This window comes from Vitis vinifera, chromosome 17 (assembly GCF_030704535.1).
Source record: "Vitis vinifera cultivar Pinot Noir 40024 chromosome 17, ASM3070453v1".
NCBI lineage: Eukaryota > Viridiplantae > Streptophyta > Magnoliopsida > Vitales > Vitaceae > Vitis > Vitis vinifera.
In genome coordinates, this window is record NC_081821.1 from 17558149 (window position 1) to 17576504 (window position 18356).

An 18356-nucleotide genomic window follows, 5' to 3' on the forward strand; every position below is an offset into this window, starting at 1 on the left:
TATTCACTTCGCTTCTGTTTTCCCTTGTGTGATGATGATGCACTCTCGTCCCAAAGCTACCAGTCAGGTTTGTCACACCCTTCGTTCCGCCTGTAGGCTTTGATCCAGGATTCTTAGGTTGAAGGGGCCGGTCAAGATTGGAGGTTTGGGGTTCTTTTTGTTGGATTGTGATAGTATGGAATTCGGCCCAAAAAAAAAAAAAAAAAGGAAAAAGGAAAAAATAAAATAAAATAAAATTGAAAAAAAGGGAAAAATTGTGCTTGTTTGGTATTCGTTGATATACTTGGGATCATCAGATGTGGTTTTGGGTTTGAGAGATTTCTTTTTCCTTTAAGAGTCGGATGAGAGCATTGTACGATCCTTCTCACCATGGATCTAGGTGACACATTGGGAGTGAGGTTTGGGTTTCCTTGGCACTAGGCCCTTGGATCATTGTCTACATCACCATTCCCATCATATAGTGACTTGCTTTGATTTGGCGTTCTTAGGATGAGTTGTTCGTCGTTGTCACATATTGCTATATTTGTATCCCAGTTGGTTTCTCCATTTTCTTCTACACCCATTCATCATTCATTTTATCCCTTTTCGTCTGCTTCTATCCTCGTCGATCGTCGTTTCACTTCATGAACGATGAGTTCTTTGGTGCGTATCACCTATTGTTTGTTTTTTTTATTTGGATGCAGGGTTGAGTCACCTTGCTCACATGGTTCTGCGATGTTTGACATTGCGCACACAGGGGTTTGGCATTATCTATTGGGAGATTTGGGCCTTTGTTTCCCATCGTTTCATTCACCTTTTACCCCTGGCCTACATTACGGTCCGAGTCGTAAGACCACCTTGAGGCCATGAGATCTCGTGTTTGCTTCGATGTGGTTCATTTGGACAGGCTTCGTCTACTGATTGAGTATGGGATGTTGACAGGTCTCCATTACTTCAGGGGATATCGAGGGTCACATATTGTCTTTCCCTTCAGTTTACTTGCCTCAGGTCCATGATCAGAGATAGATGATACAGAGAGTTGGGACCGTTGAGGGCACATTTGCCTGATGTTTTGACACGTTTATACTAGGGCATACCCCCATCCTTGCATGCTGGCTTTGGCTCTTTATACATGTACGCAGGCATTCCGTTTCGCCTAGCAATGTTATGGACATCAAAGTTTGAGTAAGACCCGCATTCAATTCAGTTTCTTCATATAGCAGAGTGCTTCTAGGGTCTGACCTGAGATCAGATTCACAGTATTCATTGACCCAGCAGGGGTGCATACCCCATTCATTGTCTTGTTTGTTAGTTCAAATGAGTGGGTCTTCAGTGATGTATTCCAGAGTTTTCATTAAGATATTTGAGTTTCAGATGTACACACTAAGGCATATCCCCTATCAGTTTTTGTGGATATTGGATGTTGTGGATTAGAGTGGAGGGTTTTTTCCTTAGAAATGGATGATTGTGATATTTTCAGCTCTCTGGCTTTAACCATATGTGCGGTTATGGGATTCTGACATGATATTGATATCTTAGACTGGGGCATAACTCCTTCCTTTCACCCTTGGTCACATTTGTGAGTTTGTCCTATAGGGGCATACCCCTTCTTTCCATTTGTTAGTGGTGATTGTGATTTCTCGTTTGTCATTTATCAACAGTTTCTGGTGTTACACCGGGGCATACCCCTTTCTTTTGTCATGATGAAGGTGTTTGATTTCTGGCTTCTTCGAGTCATTTGTTGGCAGTCCCTGGACGTCATACTGGGGCATACCCCTTTGTTATCATGGTTAGTATATCAGCGGTTGCATCTTGAGTCCCCCTATTTTGCTTTGAGTTTTGTTTTAAGGCATGCCTTGTCTGTTTAGGTGTTTTGAGCCTTAGTAATGGCATCCCTACCCCCTTTTAGTTAGGTGGTTCCTAGGCATCGTGCCCGAGTTCGATTGCCTGGATTCCACCATTTTCCTGTACTCGCCCGGACCCTTCTTCGGTACTCGCCCGAGCTTTTTTGGTACTTGCTTGAACCCTTCTTTGATACTCACCAGGACCCTTCTCTGGTACTTGCCCGAATTTTACCCGTTTTCGGTACTCGCCCGGACCCTTCTCCGGTACTCGCCCGGACCCTTCTCCGGTACTCGCCCGGACCCTTCTCCGGTACTCGCCCGGACCCTTCTCCGGTACTCTCCCGGACCCTTACCTGTTTTCGGTACTCGCCTGGATTCCACCATTTTTCGGTACTTGCCCGAACCCTTCTCCAGTACTTGCCCGGATCAAATCCCTAATCTTTCCCGGCATCGTGCCTAGATCCCATAGTCCATTCGGTCAGCATGACTTATTTCCCTTAGCCTTCTTTATTGTTGGGTGGGGACAAAATTGTTGGTCATTTGGGTTCTTCACTAGAGTTCATTTCACTCTTGCATTACATGCACTTCGCACTCACAATTCACTCGTTCATTCACTCTACTAAAGAGGGGCATATTTGTAGACCCTCAATTTTGTCCCTCGACACTGGCATTTATCCTTCGGGTGTCACATCCACCCATTGTTCGCATATGGCACCACTAGGGCCCCTTTTGGGCTTAGTCGGTGTCCGAGCCTCGTGTGGGTTTGTCTGTGGTCCATTGTGGTGCATATGTGGTTCATTTTGGAGGGTCACCATGGCCATTTTCCTAGTCGTTCACATCACGCTATAGGAAGGAAGTGGGGTCATCCCGATGTTTTAGCTTAGTTGGAGTTTATAGGGGCATGTTGAGGTTCGGAGCACTTGGGCTTGTTTTGATCATATCTCCCTCATCCAAACTCGGAATCAAGAACCATTTCTTTTTATGGATTCCTTATTCTTCCAGGAACATTCTGTAAAATTTTCAAAATTTTTTGCAACCGATCGGCTGGTTGGCAGCCGGTTCAGCCGGTTCATCGAGTCAGCCGGTGTAGAACACTGATTTTTGGTAATTGTTTTGATCATATCTTCCTCTTCAAAACTTGGAATCATGCACCGTTTTTTTAATGGATTCCTTACTCTACTAGGAACATTCTATCAAAATTTTAGAATTTTTTCCATCGGTTCAACCGGTTCAGCACCATAGCTGGCAGCCTCTGTCAGCCATGAGGAACACCTGCCTTTCTTTGTCTGGTTCTCACTCATCCGGGCTCAAAATTGAGAACCGTTTCTTTTGTTTGCTTTCTTAATCACTTAGGAACTTTCTGACCGAATTTGGGATTTTTTTACCAACAGGATGAACCAGTTGGGAACCGGTTCAACCGGTTCCGCACCATAGCTGGCAGCCTTTGCCAGCCATGAGGAACACCTGCCTTTCTTTGTTTGGTTCTCACTCATCCGGGCTTGGAATTGAGAACCGTTTATTTTGTTTGCTTCCTTAATCACTTAGGAACTTTTTGACCTAATTTGGGATTTTTTACCAACCCGATAAACCAGTTGGGAACCGGTTCAACCGGTTCAGCACCATAGCTGGCAGGCTCTGTCAGCCATAAGGAACACCTGCCTTTCTTTGTCTGGTTCTCACTCATCCGAGCTCAGAATTGAGAACCGTTTCTTTTGTTTGCTTTCTTAATCACTTAGGAAATTTCTGACCGAATTTGGGATTTTTTAACAACAGGATGAACCGGTTGGGAACCGGTTCAACCGGTTCCACACCATAGCTGGCAGCCTCTGTCAGCCATGAGGAACACCTGCCTTTCTTTGTCTAGTTCTCACTCATCCGGGCTCGGAATTGAGAACCGTTTCTTTTTTTTTTGCTTCCTTAATCACTTAGGAACTTTCTGACCAAATTTTGGATTTTTTACCAACCAGCTGGACCGGTTGGGAACCGGTTCAACCGGTTCAGCACCATAGCTGGCAGGCTCTGTCAGCCATGAGGAACACTTACCTTTCTTTGTCTGATTCTCACTCATCCGGGCTCAGAATTGAGAACCGTTTCTTTTGTTTGCTTCCTTAATCACTTAAGAACTTTCTGACAGAATTTAGGATTTTTTACCAACCGGATGAACTGGTTTGGAACCGGTTCAACCGGTTCAGCACCAGAGCTGGCAGCCTCTGTCATCCATGAGGAACACCTGCCTTTCTTTGTCTGGTTCTCACTCATCCGGGCTCAGAATTGAGAACCGTTTCTTTTTTTTGCTTCCTTAATCACTTAGGAACTTTTTAACCAAATTTGGGATTTTTTACCAACCGGATGAATCAGTTGGGAACTGGTTCAACCGGTTTAGCACCATAGCTGGCAGCCTCTGTCAGCCATGAGGAACACTTGCCTTTCTTTGTCTGGTTCTCACTCATCCGGGCTTGGAATTGAAAACCGTTTCTTTTATTTGCTTCCTTAATCACTTAGGAACTTTCTGACCTAATTTGGGATTTTTTATCAACCGGTTGAACCGGTTGGGAACCGGTTCAGCACCATAGCTGGCAACCTCTGTCAGCCATGAGGAACACTTGCCTTTCTTTGTCTGATTCTCACTCATCTGGGCTCGGAATTGAGAAACGTTTCTTTTTTTTGCTTCCTTAATCACTTAGAAAATTTCTGACTGAATTTGGGATTTTTTATCAACCGGCTGAACTGGTTGGGAACCGGTTCAACCGGTTCAGCACCATAGCTGGCTGCCTCTGTCAGCCATGAGAAACACCTGCCTTTCTTTGTCTGGTTCTCACTCATCCGGGCTCGGGATTGAGTGTCATTTTTTTTGTTTGAATCCTCACTCATTTAGGAGTTTTCTAGAAAAATTTGGGAATTCTTCTCAATAGGTTGTACCAGTTGAGAACTAGTTCAACCTGTTCTACTGGAGGACTTTAGGTAGCCCTCGATTTTTGCATTTTTCGAGCCCTTATCCATGGGGGCTCAAACCCGTTTGCTATAGGGCACTTGTGAGCCATCTTGAAGTTTTAATTCAGTGTTTGATTTCAGTTAGTATGACATTTGGGGAGTCCCTTACCTCATTTCAACCAGCTATCTTCCTTTTTGGCACAAGCTTTGATGCTTGATTTTGAATACATGTTGCGTGACTGACTCACCCTCTGCTGCAGCACTTGGCTAGGGACCACAGGTACGGATCGTTAGCTTTGGTTGTTGAATTCATATGCATGCATGGTGCTTAATCTTGAATGTTTGTTATGTGTTTATCTGTGTTTGGCTGACCTTTTATGCAGTGCTTGGCTAGGGACCACAGGTACGCACCCATTGTTTTGTTTGGTTGAATTCATATGCATGCCAAATACCAATTAGGATTGTGTGATTCATGACATCTATTTAGCCTAGGGTTTCATTTGACCTTTGACCCATATGCTCCCACATACCCAATTCATTAGTAGAGACTGAGTTTCGGGCCTAAAGGGGTGCTACCTAGCATGAGGTACCTTCCCAACGGGTAACCTGATCCCCGGACCCAGAATCTAGTTTTCGTAGACCGCTTTTTCCATACTGGGGTCATTAGGGGTTTTTGTTCTTACTTAATTTTCCCCATTTAAAAAATAAAAATAAAAATTAAGTGGCGACTCCAAACAACACCGTTCCTCACCGGGGGCGAGTTTTTCAAAACTGGAAAACACCAACTTTTTCATTTCTTTCTTTTCTTTTAAAAGCGAGTCGCGTCGGTCTGGTGGATCGGGTGAGGGTCCACAGTATGATCAGGATGTAATGGAGAGTCAAATTTTAACCCATGAATCAATTGGGGAAACCCTAAAGACTTGGAGATCATAAAAGAAAACCTTAATGATATCCTTGAAAAAGACATTGACCCTAACATGGATGAAGATGTACCTTTAGATGACATTCTTGAAAAAATGAGGAATAAGCATAGATCCAGAATACCTAAGAACCACCAAATCTCAAATGTTATTAGAAATGTTAATGAACAAGTGGTTACTAGGAGACAATTAAGATTAAACAAGATGGGTCTTGTATGCTATACCTCCCAATTGGAGCTAAAGAATGTGGAAGAAGCTTTAGGAGATGAATCTTGGACTACCACACTCCAGGAAGAGTTAAATCAATTCACTAGGAATGACATATGGTACTTAGTCCCTAGGTCTAAAGATAAACATGTCATAGGTACAAAATGGATTTTCAAGAACAACAAGATGAAAATGGGGTCATTGTGAGAAACAAAGAAAGACTTGTTGCCTAATGACACTCACAGAAAGAGAGGATTTATTATGAAGAGACATTTGTGCCTATTGTTGATTAGAATCAATAAGGATACTTTTGGGATACTTTTGGCAATAGCATTATCCTTGAGGATAAAGAATTTATCAAATGGATGTCTAGAGTGATTTTCTAAATTGTATTTTGAGTGAAGAAGTTTATGTTAAGCAACCTAAGGGATTTGAGGATCCAAAATTTTGTTGGGAGGAAAGGAGAGTGGAGACTATGACTCTCTTTCTCTTTGCATGGTGGAAGACAAAAGTTATAGAAATCCTAACCTTATGGGGTATTTATAGGGATCCTAACTAAGCTTAAACGACTTGAGCCCATATGGGCTTAGGTCAATTAATCTAGCCCAAAATGGGTCCTGATTGATTAATTAACCTAATAGAGCCTACTAATTAATCAATTAGCCCAATCTAAAAACCTTATTCACTTACCCCTGTTCAACCTTACATAACTACTAAAACGCCCTTATGCACAAAAGTGAACCTAGAGCCAACCCAAACCTCATAATCCATGTCAAAAAAGGTATATGAGCTTAGTGAATGGACCATTGGGAACCATAGGAGTATTAGCTCTCTCATAATCCAATTATGAAATTGATTCAATATCCCACTATAGAGAATCATCTGAACTCTAGTATCCTATATAAATAACAACGAGACGCTAAGTGCTCAGGTTCGTGACCTACTATCCACTACATCTAGACTCCTCATGAATTGGTATCTACAATTTAACAAGGTAGTGTTATCACCTATCAAGATTACCTTTCAAATCCTTGAGTTACAAATTTTATTTATTATGTGATCAATTAACATACTCTACTTCTAAGGAGCATATGTCAAATTTCACAAAAAGAATTACTGGTTCCACAAATTTTATGATCACATGTCCTTTGGATCACCCAAGGGGACACACTATCTCAATCTCATTTGATATCATGGTGCTTGTACCAAGAATAACTATTGCCACTAGGCTTCATCAATAGTGACCCAATCCATAACTATATACGACCACTTTAAGGTTTCACCCAAAGGTTAAAGCCTCATGTTGATTTTGGTAGAGACTCAATATCCTCTCAAGGTTGAGAGTCCATTCAGAATAGTAGCTTGGTGAATCATGACAGTTGATAGTCTTGAGTCATGATTCATCGTAGGTCCTATCAAGTGTGCATCACATACACTAGTGTACTCACCATGGGAAACCCATCTCGAAGGCCAAGACAAGTCATCCTTCCAATTAGGAGGTGGTGCACTACAATCTCTACTAGATTGCCTAAATCCATGAACCAACTATGGACAACTTATTTATTTACAAAGAACCCATGCCTTGTATCTTCTATGCAACTCCTAATGTACCCAAGTCATGTACAATGTAAGAGATATGGATTGAATGCTCAAATCAATGTCAATACACCAAAAAAAATAGGAAGGGGATCCTTAAGTCCAACTTTGTTACATCATGTCTTGCTTTTAAGGGCTCAATCCCAACAAATTCGTCAATCATGTCTATAGGTTAAAGAAAGCCCTTTATGGATTAAAGCAAACTCTTAGAGCTTGGTAAGAGAGGCTCACAACCTATCTTTTGGAGAAAAAGTTTGAAAGAGGGAGAGTTGGTAGAACCTTGTTTATAAATAGGTCCAAAGATGAATTGTTAGTGGGTCAAATTTATGTTGATGATGTTATTTTTGGAGCTATCTCAAGTGACCTTGCTCTTAGTTTCACCGAGAAGATGAAAACTGAATTTGAGATGAGCATGGTAGGTAAATTAATCTTCTTCCTAGGATTGCAAATTAGATAACTATAAGATAGAATCCTTCTTGCTCAATCCAAGTATGCTAGGGAATTAGTTAATAAATTCAATCTAAAATCATCCAAACACTCTAGGACACCTATGAGAACTACCACTAAGCTTAGAATGATGCATCTGGAAAAGATGTTGAGCAAAATCTTTATAGAAGTATGATAAGAAGCTTACTTTACCTCACTGCTAGTCGTCCTAGCATATCTTTTAGCGTTGGAGCTTGTTCTAAATATCAAGAAATCCCTAAAGAGTCACACTTAATGTCTATTAAAAGAATAATTTGTTATATAAATGGAACTTTTGATTATGGTTTGTGGTATCCCTATGATTATTCTTTTGTGATTGTTGGATATTTCGATATTGATTGGGACGGAAATGTTGATTGGGTCGGAAATGTTGAGGATAGAAAAAACACATCTAGTGTTTGTTTTTTTTATTGGTGATTGTCTTGTGGCTTGGCTTAGTAAGAAACAAAACTCTATATCCTTATCCACTATTTAAGTTGAGTATATTATTGTTGAGAGTTGTTATACGTAACTCCTGTGGATGAAGCAAATGCTTGAAGACTATGGAATTGAGCAAGGGACCATGAATATACATTGTAATGACTCTAGTGCTAGAAACGTCTTACAGAATCTTGTTCTTCATTCTTGTACTAAAGATATTGAAATATGTCATCATTTCATTAGGGATTTTGTTAAAGAAAAGGTTGTTTCTCTAGAGTTTATTCCTATTGAACATCAATTGGTAGATATTCTTACCAAACCTCTGGATTCTCTTAGGTTTGAGCACCTTAGGAAATCCTTAGGCATATGTTTATTTGGTTGATCATCTCAGAAATAGGCTTCAAAGGTTTTGAGCTTAGTGTTTGGATGTGTTTTTGTTTCCTTTAGCCTTATTTTACTTTAGGCATATGATTATTGTTTATTTACTTGATATATTAGCATGATTCATAATACCTTGAGTTTGTGATTTGGAGAAATATACTATATCTATGAGATTTGATGTGGATGGAATCATAGACATTTGTTAATCACTATTGATGTATTTGATTCCTAATAATTAAATGTCTTTATATGTGAGAAATTCAATATTGGTTACATCTTGTACTTGATCAAGAGGAAGACTTCTTAAGTGGAACTCAATAAAGTAGACTTTGATTGCTTTGGAAGGATTTGTTGCCATACTCAAATCTTATTATCCACATACCTTGTTTGTCTATGACCATTATATTTGTTTCCCAAAGTGAGTCAATGCAAAAAATCGAATCTTTGGTTAAGCATAACTATTATCTCTTTCCAAAATTCATGCTCTTAAAGGTATGTTGCTCACTTGCAACATTTAGAAACAACCCCAAAGTGGATACAAAGGCAACTATGAATGAAAAGAAAAATGAAAATCAATATTGATCATGGTGTACAATGCCTTCACTTTCAAAAGAAAAAAAAATGATATCAAATTAGGGGGGAGTCAAGTTGTGCTAAATAGAAATATGGTGATCTTAGATGAAATTGACTGGATATGTTCTTTAATTTGACCAAAGGTATGATTGGATCTCTTCTAAGTGATCAATTTCGAAATATAGAATAAGACAGTAAGTCATATTCCCTTGAACATCAATACTTATGTTTATATGATGGCTCTCTTATATATAAATGGTTATGCATTGGGTTTTCAAAACTAAGATTATGATTAACTTTGTCCTTTCATCTTGAAATCTCATTCTTGATGCATTGATGTGTATTATTTGAAGTAACTTACTTAAGTTATTATCGATCAATCTAATGTTGAGAGTTTTTTTTACTTAATTATATGCTCATTTTTATTTATAATTAAAAATTTGTTGTAATTGTTGTCATCCCTTGTTTCTAAGTAAGTTTGTTGAGTCTTTTATCCCCTGTTATAATTAAAATTAGTTTTAGACCGTTCGAGCACTGCATCTAACGTTCAAGCCCCTCATCCAACAACATTACCACTCGAACACTCTTAGTTGCATCTAGCGGCACATCCATTGAGCATCCTGCTCGAGTGCAAATTTGTATTTAGCATTGCATTTGACTATAAAATCCCATTTCGTGTGACTTTTGGTTTTCAAATGTTTTCTTATTCCTATTAGGCACTCTCGAACATTGTCTCTTTGACATATGAGGTTAGTTTTCTTCATTTTTTGCATTTTCAATTTCATAGTATTGTTCTACGCTTTGTTTAGAGTATTTCTAGAGATTTAGTTTTTCTCCTAAATTTTCTCAATTTTTCGTATCCTTTGATATTCCCTTATATATGGCGAAGGTAACCCCATCTGGGACACCCACACCCTTTTAATGGTTTTTGCTTCAAGTTGCTTTCGATCCTATGGCTTTACCAATGGAATGTTTACTTTGTCAGGAGTCCCTAGATCAATTTTATTCGTCTATCCATTGTTGACACTTTGAGTTTGTACGATTCATTTCCCCTCTAACCCTAAAACTTCATAGAATCACATTCTACAAATATGGTGTCAGAGAAGATCAACTCAGTCAAGTTTTGTTGCATGAGATGGATCTATAAGAAAGAATTGTGCATCACTGGAGGGTGAGTGGAGCTAGTTCTTCATTTGCATTTACTTCAACACTACCCTATCTAGAGTTTAAGTATATGCATCTTCACATGTGGAGGATTTCTCTTGATCATTTAATGGTTTCACGCTTCGAGCTTTGCCCCTTAGCCACCTAATACATAGTTGTTTATTTCTTGTTTATATCTTCATATATTTTTGTTCATCTATATGCTCATTTATTGATTACCATATGTATCTAGAATCAATTTTTAATATATATAGATGATGCTCGCATTTCTCCTTATTTCTTATATGTTTTCCCATCTTTTTAATTCAATTACTTTGCCATTTTTATGTGATTTCTTGTATTTATATTTCAATTATTTTGCCATTTTTGTGACAAAAATGGGGAGATCATAAAATATTTAACCCACTTAAACAAAGAAAAAAAGGATATATAAATAGGGGGAGTTAAGGTGAGTATAGACATAAAGAAACTCCTTAATTTAAGGGGAGTTAATATTTTTGAATTTTTTTCAATTCAATTCATTTATTAAGGGAATTTAATTGAAATATTATAAGAAATTGAACCTAAGACATTGGAGTAAACCAAATCAACTGATAAAGGCATAACCTAGATAGTTTAAAGAGGTACCTAACACAGATGTTTCCTACAAAATATTTCTATTTGAATTGACTATCTCTCTAGAAATAATCTTAGTCACAAAAGCTTCTTCCCATGGTCTTCACTGCTTATGTTATGGTTGGTGAATACCCCTTGCACTTTATTGTTAAATTATTGGGTCTTATCTAGCTTCTATTCTGTTGAGTTGATTTGCATACATCTATTTTCCTCTCGAGCTTTGATTTGTACCTTGATGTCACTAAAGGAATTTGTTCATTTTTCATGATTTCACAATGCATCAAACAAAGTCTCGAACTATCATGTTTTGCTTTCTTGATATTATTTTTTCCCTCACACTATTTTACCTTTGGTATAATTTTCTGTATGTGTGCAGGTTATAAGGTTGGAAGATAAGTACTACAAAGTGATGCAAAGCATTCCCTTAGTTTATTTTTAACTTAACATTAAAGCATTCCCTAAAACTTTTTTTATGAGAGTTCGAGTAGGTTTATGTAATGATATTCTGTCACAAAATTGCCAAATGAGGAGATCTTGTTTAGATGTTGGCAATTTTGTTTCTTTTCATGTTTATCCATCGAAGTCTTTTTACATAATGACTTGCTCTCCATTGAAGATCAAGGGTTGTTCATCCAACCTAAAAGTCACAAGTACATTTAAAGATTTTTAGCTTGTGGCATATAAGGCTCCTTTAAGGTACAAAAAGATTGGGTATCATTTTTGTACTTAAAATGATTTTAAATAATTTTTTAAAAAGCATGGGTTCCTCAAGGGGTTAATCCCACTCAAGTGATCAACCCGCTCAAGTGATATAAGTCCACTTAAGCGGTCATGACAATCCTGCGGAGTTTAGAGATGGATTTTGAATGAATTTCACTCAAAGTCTATTTTGGAAACTTAAGATAACAAAACTCTTTGGGTTTGTGCTTATAAATACCTCCTTTATAACCCCTTGAGGGTTATAAATCTTATAGAGATTTGGGTTAAGAAATCTTAGACATTGGAAATATATCGTTTGAGAGACCTCTCATTCTTAAGAAAGGGACTCCTTGAGTGAAAGCCTAAATTGTCACACCATTCTCGATCTCTCATTCAAGGATTTGATCTTTGAATCGTGGGTTGAAAACCTTAATCCCTTCAAAGTGGCTAAATGATCTATTAGGGAGCAACAAGGAATTATTGCGTCGTAGACGTGGATCAAGTTATAGGTACTGGAAAGTAAGTCTTTAAGTTAAAACAACTGGCTAAATCTGTGTAAATTAATTTCAAATAATGGATTTAGATTAGTGGGTTTTAGACCTCATGGTTTTTTATCTCCCTAATTTGTGGGGGTTTTCCATGTAAAAATCTTGTGTCTCATTGTATGTTTTTTTTATTCATGCTTATATTTTGTTTGATAATATTGATAACCTTCTGATTGATTAGTTAGCTTGTTACTGAGGTTGTTGAGTTGATCATCTTGAGAGCTATGATAGTTATACCTATAACCAATTATTCTTTTCCCTAACATCTCTCAAGCTGTCTTTTGGATATTAATAATTATATTATTTTATCCCCAACTAATCACAAGATATTTTTAAAAGGTAAAAATCAGTTTTATATATATATATATATATCTAAAAAATTTAGGCATAACCCATTTAGTTATTTAGGATACCCCTGATATCTATTAGGTTAAAAGAATTTGGTATAATATTTTAGATATGTATTTAAAAAAATTTAATCACTCATTCACCATCCCCCTTCTGGGTGTTTCCTATTGGACTTTCGGTGGTTTTTCACAACTCTTTGGCATTGAAGATATGTCTAGAATTTAACCTTAGTTAAGCAAAAGTTTAAATAATATCAAACTCTAGAAAACCAATTGAGGGCATTGGAAAAATAATTATTATGTTATCAAATGGAACAAAATTTTGTATATATGGTTCTATATTCTAGTAAATCTATCAAAAAGAGTGATGAGATTCATGTTCAATAAGTATATTCAAGTATGCAACATTAAAGAAGTTAATATACAAAATTGGAATGTGTCAACTCAAGGATCTTTTATGGTGAATTAATGGAGAAATCATACTTGTATCAGCATTAGGGGGAGCAAATTAATGAGAAAATGTTGTGTGTTATAGTCTTTTTTCCTTTGTCCAAATTTTATCCCATTAGGTTTTACTGATAGTGTTTTAACAATACAATCCTGGCATTCTAAGATCATTTAAATATTTACAAAAGTAATGTAATTTTTTTCCTTGCTACATCTTTTCCCACATGTTTTTTCTAATAGGCATATTCTTCTTATCATGATAAACATCTAAGGGAGAATGTTATAAAGGATGTCCACCACATTACAAACGTTAACCAACCCCATTGTATTAACTATATGAAAGTTCGTTGATCTTGTTTAGGTAACACCTAGAGGGGGCCAAATAGATGTTTAAACCTTTTAACCCAAAAAATTCATTATTTTTTAATCCTAAAATAGATTCTTTTCAATTCAAGGAAGACTAAAGACATCAACACAAGAACACGAGATATTTTACGTAAAAAAAAAAAAAACACTTACACAACATGTGGATGAAAAGACCATGAGGTAAAAAACCTCTAATCATCCATCCACTATTCAAAAATACAGTATACAAGTTTACTTGGTAGAAACTATCACTAAGTCTCACTTGCTAGAAGCTATCCCTAAGTCTTACTTGCCAACACCTATACTACACTTCATGTCTACTCATAATAGATCTAACCTGAGCGCAATAGGGGATGAAGATCTTCTCAACTCAAAGAAAACCAAACATATTTGAGAGTTTCAAGAACGAGAAGGTAATTAGGTTTTCTCAAACATTTTCATCAACCCAAAAACCTTTTTAGGCAATGTATTGATAGGGTACAAATACCTAGTGGATTCAAATTATAAAATTAATCCAATTATAATTATAAAATTAATTTAATTACAATTGTAACAAAAATCTAATTGCACAAAATTGGAATTCTGCCACGAGCTTTTGGGCATCCTTAAAAGTTTTTAATATCATTTTGAAAATAATTTTGCTCAATTTAAAAAACCTTTAATCTACTACAAACCTTATATAAATTCTATTAATTTTTATTGGACCTTTCTATACTTACTAGTGTCTTTCCAACTGATCACACAATAATCATAGTTTTCAATAAAGAATAAGGCACAATCTAGAAAAGTCCTAAACCAAAATAATAGAGTAAAATTATCGACTTTAAATTACAAAGCTTAATATACCAACACTATTTATTGTTAATGTTGACCCCTTAATCCCATTTCACTATTGAAAAAGAAAAATTAAATTGTTAATTCCTTAGTGTGAGCCTATGAGATCTGTGGATGGACACATCCTAGAGAAAACACTTCTCTCTAGTTTTCTTCATTCCTCTCTATATCTTTCTACGTTGGTTTTTGTTTATTGGACTTTTATAATAAAACTAAACATATTGGGTAAGTATAATACTATGTTGGAAAAAAAGAAAGAAAAAAAAAACCCTTTTCTTAATGATTTTCTAGTGATTTTTTGTGAGTTTAGTGATTTTTTTTAATGAGTCCTAAGTGTTAGTTTTTTTGTTTCAAATTTTACTTAAAAAAGACATTGGAAATCAAACAACTTTTATAAAGGTTTTTTTCTTCTCTTTACTTCCAAATATTAAAAATACAATGATAATGGTTTTGAATAAAAAAGAAATGAAAATGATTGTATTTTTTTTTAATCACAGTTTCCCACATTATTTGATGTTTCCATATATAATTTTTTTTTTCAAGGAAAAAAACAGGAGAAATAATGAAACTATTTTTTTAGAAGGTGCTTCACATTGATTGTAGGCCACAATAAATAGTCTATAATAAAATAAACAATTGCACTCCATGTGAAATATACAAATATATATACATAAATTATTGTTTTGAATAAAAATGAAAAAAAAATTATTGTATTCTTATTTTTATCATATTTCCCACGTTATTGGAGCTTTCCATGGATATTTTTAATTGATTGTGGACCACAATATAATAATAAATATAGACAATTACACTCCATATGTGATAGTGAAGTTTAAGAATTATTGAAAATGTGGTATACAATAATCACTTTTCATAACAAAAATTCTACGAAAATTGAATCATTTCAAAGTTTCATATTATAGTCACTTTTGTTTTTAGTATTATTAATTTATAATCATTTTTTTTTGGATCGAGATAACCTTTTTTACCTTTTAATCATATTTTATATCTTGATGGATCATGTCATATTTTCTATATCTTGATTTTCTTTTTATATTTTAGTCATATCCTTGTATTTATCGTCACATTCTCCTCCATGTAATTGTATTTCTATATTTTTATTTACACGATTTAGATACAAAATAAAAATGTTGTTATTAGAATTACCATTAATTATTAGATAGCAAATAAAATGTTCATATCAATGAAATTTGGAATTGGCTTCAAGATCATGGCCTCTCCAAAAATTTTGATTTTGATGGATTTAAGTGGTAGTTACTAGCAAGTTCACTCTTTCATCAAGTTCTTGGGCAAATTAAGGGTTTGGTTGAAAATTTATTAAAAAAAAATTTCTATTTTTTGAATAAAATAATTTTTAAAATTTAAAAAATAAAATATGTGTAATAATTTTTTTTGAGAATTTTTTAAAAGTAGATTATTTTTAAGAAAAATGATTGAAAATATGGATAATATTTTGAGAACTTTTGCAATGTAGCTCAAGATTTTTTTATATATTTAAGTTTTCAAACAAAAGTTTATTGCTAAAAAAATAATAATAAAGCAAGTATTTTTAAAAACTATTCGAAGACCATTTTCAAAAATGTTGCCAAACAAAATTTATATATATATATATATATATATATATATATTTATTGATAGTAAAAAAGTGTAATGTCATTTCTAGTTGACTTTATGATGATGGATACAACCAAATTAAATATTGTCTCCTCTTCCCAAAGGGCAAGGGAACTCTATGATGAAGCACATAAATAGGGGTGCAACTTGGGCAATACGGCCCAATTCCAACCCAACCTGAAGTTTAGGTGGGCTCCAATATTTTAAATATTTGGATTGAGTTTAGATTAAGTTTTTTCAATCCGAACACAATTTCGAATGGAGTCGGGTTAAGATTTAAATAAATTGAGTCTAATCCAAACCTAATTTAATATTTTTATAATATATATAATGCATATTATCCTACATAATAATATTCATTTCTTTAGAAGAAAAAAAATATCAAATTATATCATATCATATATTTTTCATTTTTTAGAAAATATATAAATTTATATTTATTCTTTTGTTGTTATCTTGAAATTTTGTTTCACTTACTATTTTAATTTTCATATAAATGTATTTAAAAAGTTTTTCTTTTTAAAAAAAAAATATTATAAATGAATTTTAAATTATACAACCCGATCAATCCAATCTAACCTGACCAAATTAATCAACTTGAGTTTAACTTGAACAAACTAAATTCAACTTAAATTTAGAAAAATAAGGTTGCGTTGGGTTGGGTTTGTATTAAGTACCTCGGGTTGGGTTGAACTTGAATTAATTATTTTTAAATTCAAATTGGACTTGAGTTAATCATCAATCTGGCCAACCCGTCCAAGTTGCAACCCTAACCATAAGACTCTCATTAGAATAAAAATGATATAATTTTCATAACTATTCACAAACATGGAAGATGTTATTTCATTCTTCATCTTATCTCATACTATATCAACTCAACCAAATATGGTCTCAAGTATAAACAAATAAAATTCCAATTATATCCAATCTTAATTTATATTTTCAATATTTTTCTTAAAAATAATATTAGTTTAATCTAATATATTATTTATTTCTTTTACTAAGTCAACATTCATAATTTCCGAACTAAAGGTTTTCATTATTTAATTTCCAACTTTGTCAAGCACAACCTTAATGTTTTACATTAAAATCACTTCTTCTTCTTCTTCTTCTTCTTTTGTCATTTTTTTTTTGTTTAAATAATATATTCTTGAAATTATTCTTTTTTATTTTTTTATTTGGTATTTTAGATATGTCTTTTAATTTTTTTTATTTGATGATATTATTAAAAAAAAATTAAATCATTGATTCATATTTATATTGATAAAAACAATAAAAAGAAGAGAGAATATGGTAATTTGTAAATGAGAGAATTAGTTTAACATGAGAACACAAAAACAAATGAGAGAAATTTGAACCAAAAATGTTTTATCAACTTCATGGCCAATGTTTATCCTCTTGTTGATCAACTTGAAATGATAGAGTGAATTAGAAAATGATCTGTAAGCAAAATGGCATAGGTAAAACTTAATAATTAATATTTAATGATTTAAAATGGGTAAAAGTTAAAAAGTGAAAAAACTATTATGTTTGATTTCCGAAAAATACTAAGGAAAGAAAAAAAATAAAATAAAATGATTTTTTTCATATTTGGTTGTATTATGAAAAATATAAAAGAAAATCAAATATAATTAAAATTGGTTAAAAACTTATGTATTTTTAAATTATTTAATCTTTATATGAATGAATTAAAATAAATAAAATAAGTTTGAAATAACAAATAAAAATAATTTATTGGTTTTTAATCTACTTTTTATTTTCCTTCGTTTCTTATTTCCTTCTATTTTCCTTTTATATTTTCTTTCTCTTACATTTTCACATATTGGGAAAATAGGAACTAATATACTAAATCATGTAAAAAGGACAAACCGCATCATTTTTAACCTGGAACTATGTTTAGTTTTAAAAAAAATTGAAATAAAAAAAAATAAAGAAAAACATAACAAAAAAAAGCATAAAATTTTTCTTTTATTTAGTTATTCATGAAAAAAATATCCTTAGGCTATGTTTGGTTCTCTGAAATTTGAGGAAAAATACAAATTAAAGAAAATAGAGAGCAAAATTTGAAGGAAAGAAAAAGTAAAAAATAAATAAAAAATATGATTAAATTTAATAAATTATTTTTATACATTTCTTAAACTCAGTTTACTTATTTCTTTCTATTATAACAAGATTAAATAATTTAAAAATATATAAATTTTAAATTACTTTTAATTATATTTTATTTTCCTTTATATTTTTAACGGTGAAACCAAATATGAAAAAAATCATTTTCCTTAACAATTTTTTTTCTTTCTTTAATATTTTACGGGAAACAAACATACCTCTATTGAAACTTTTTCACTGTTTATCTAAAGAAAATGAGAA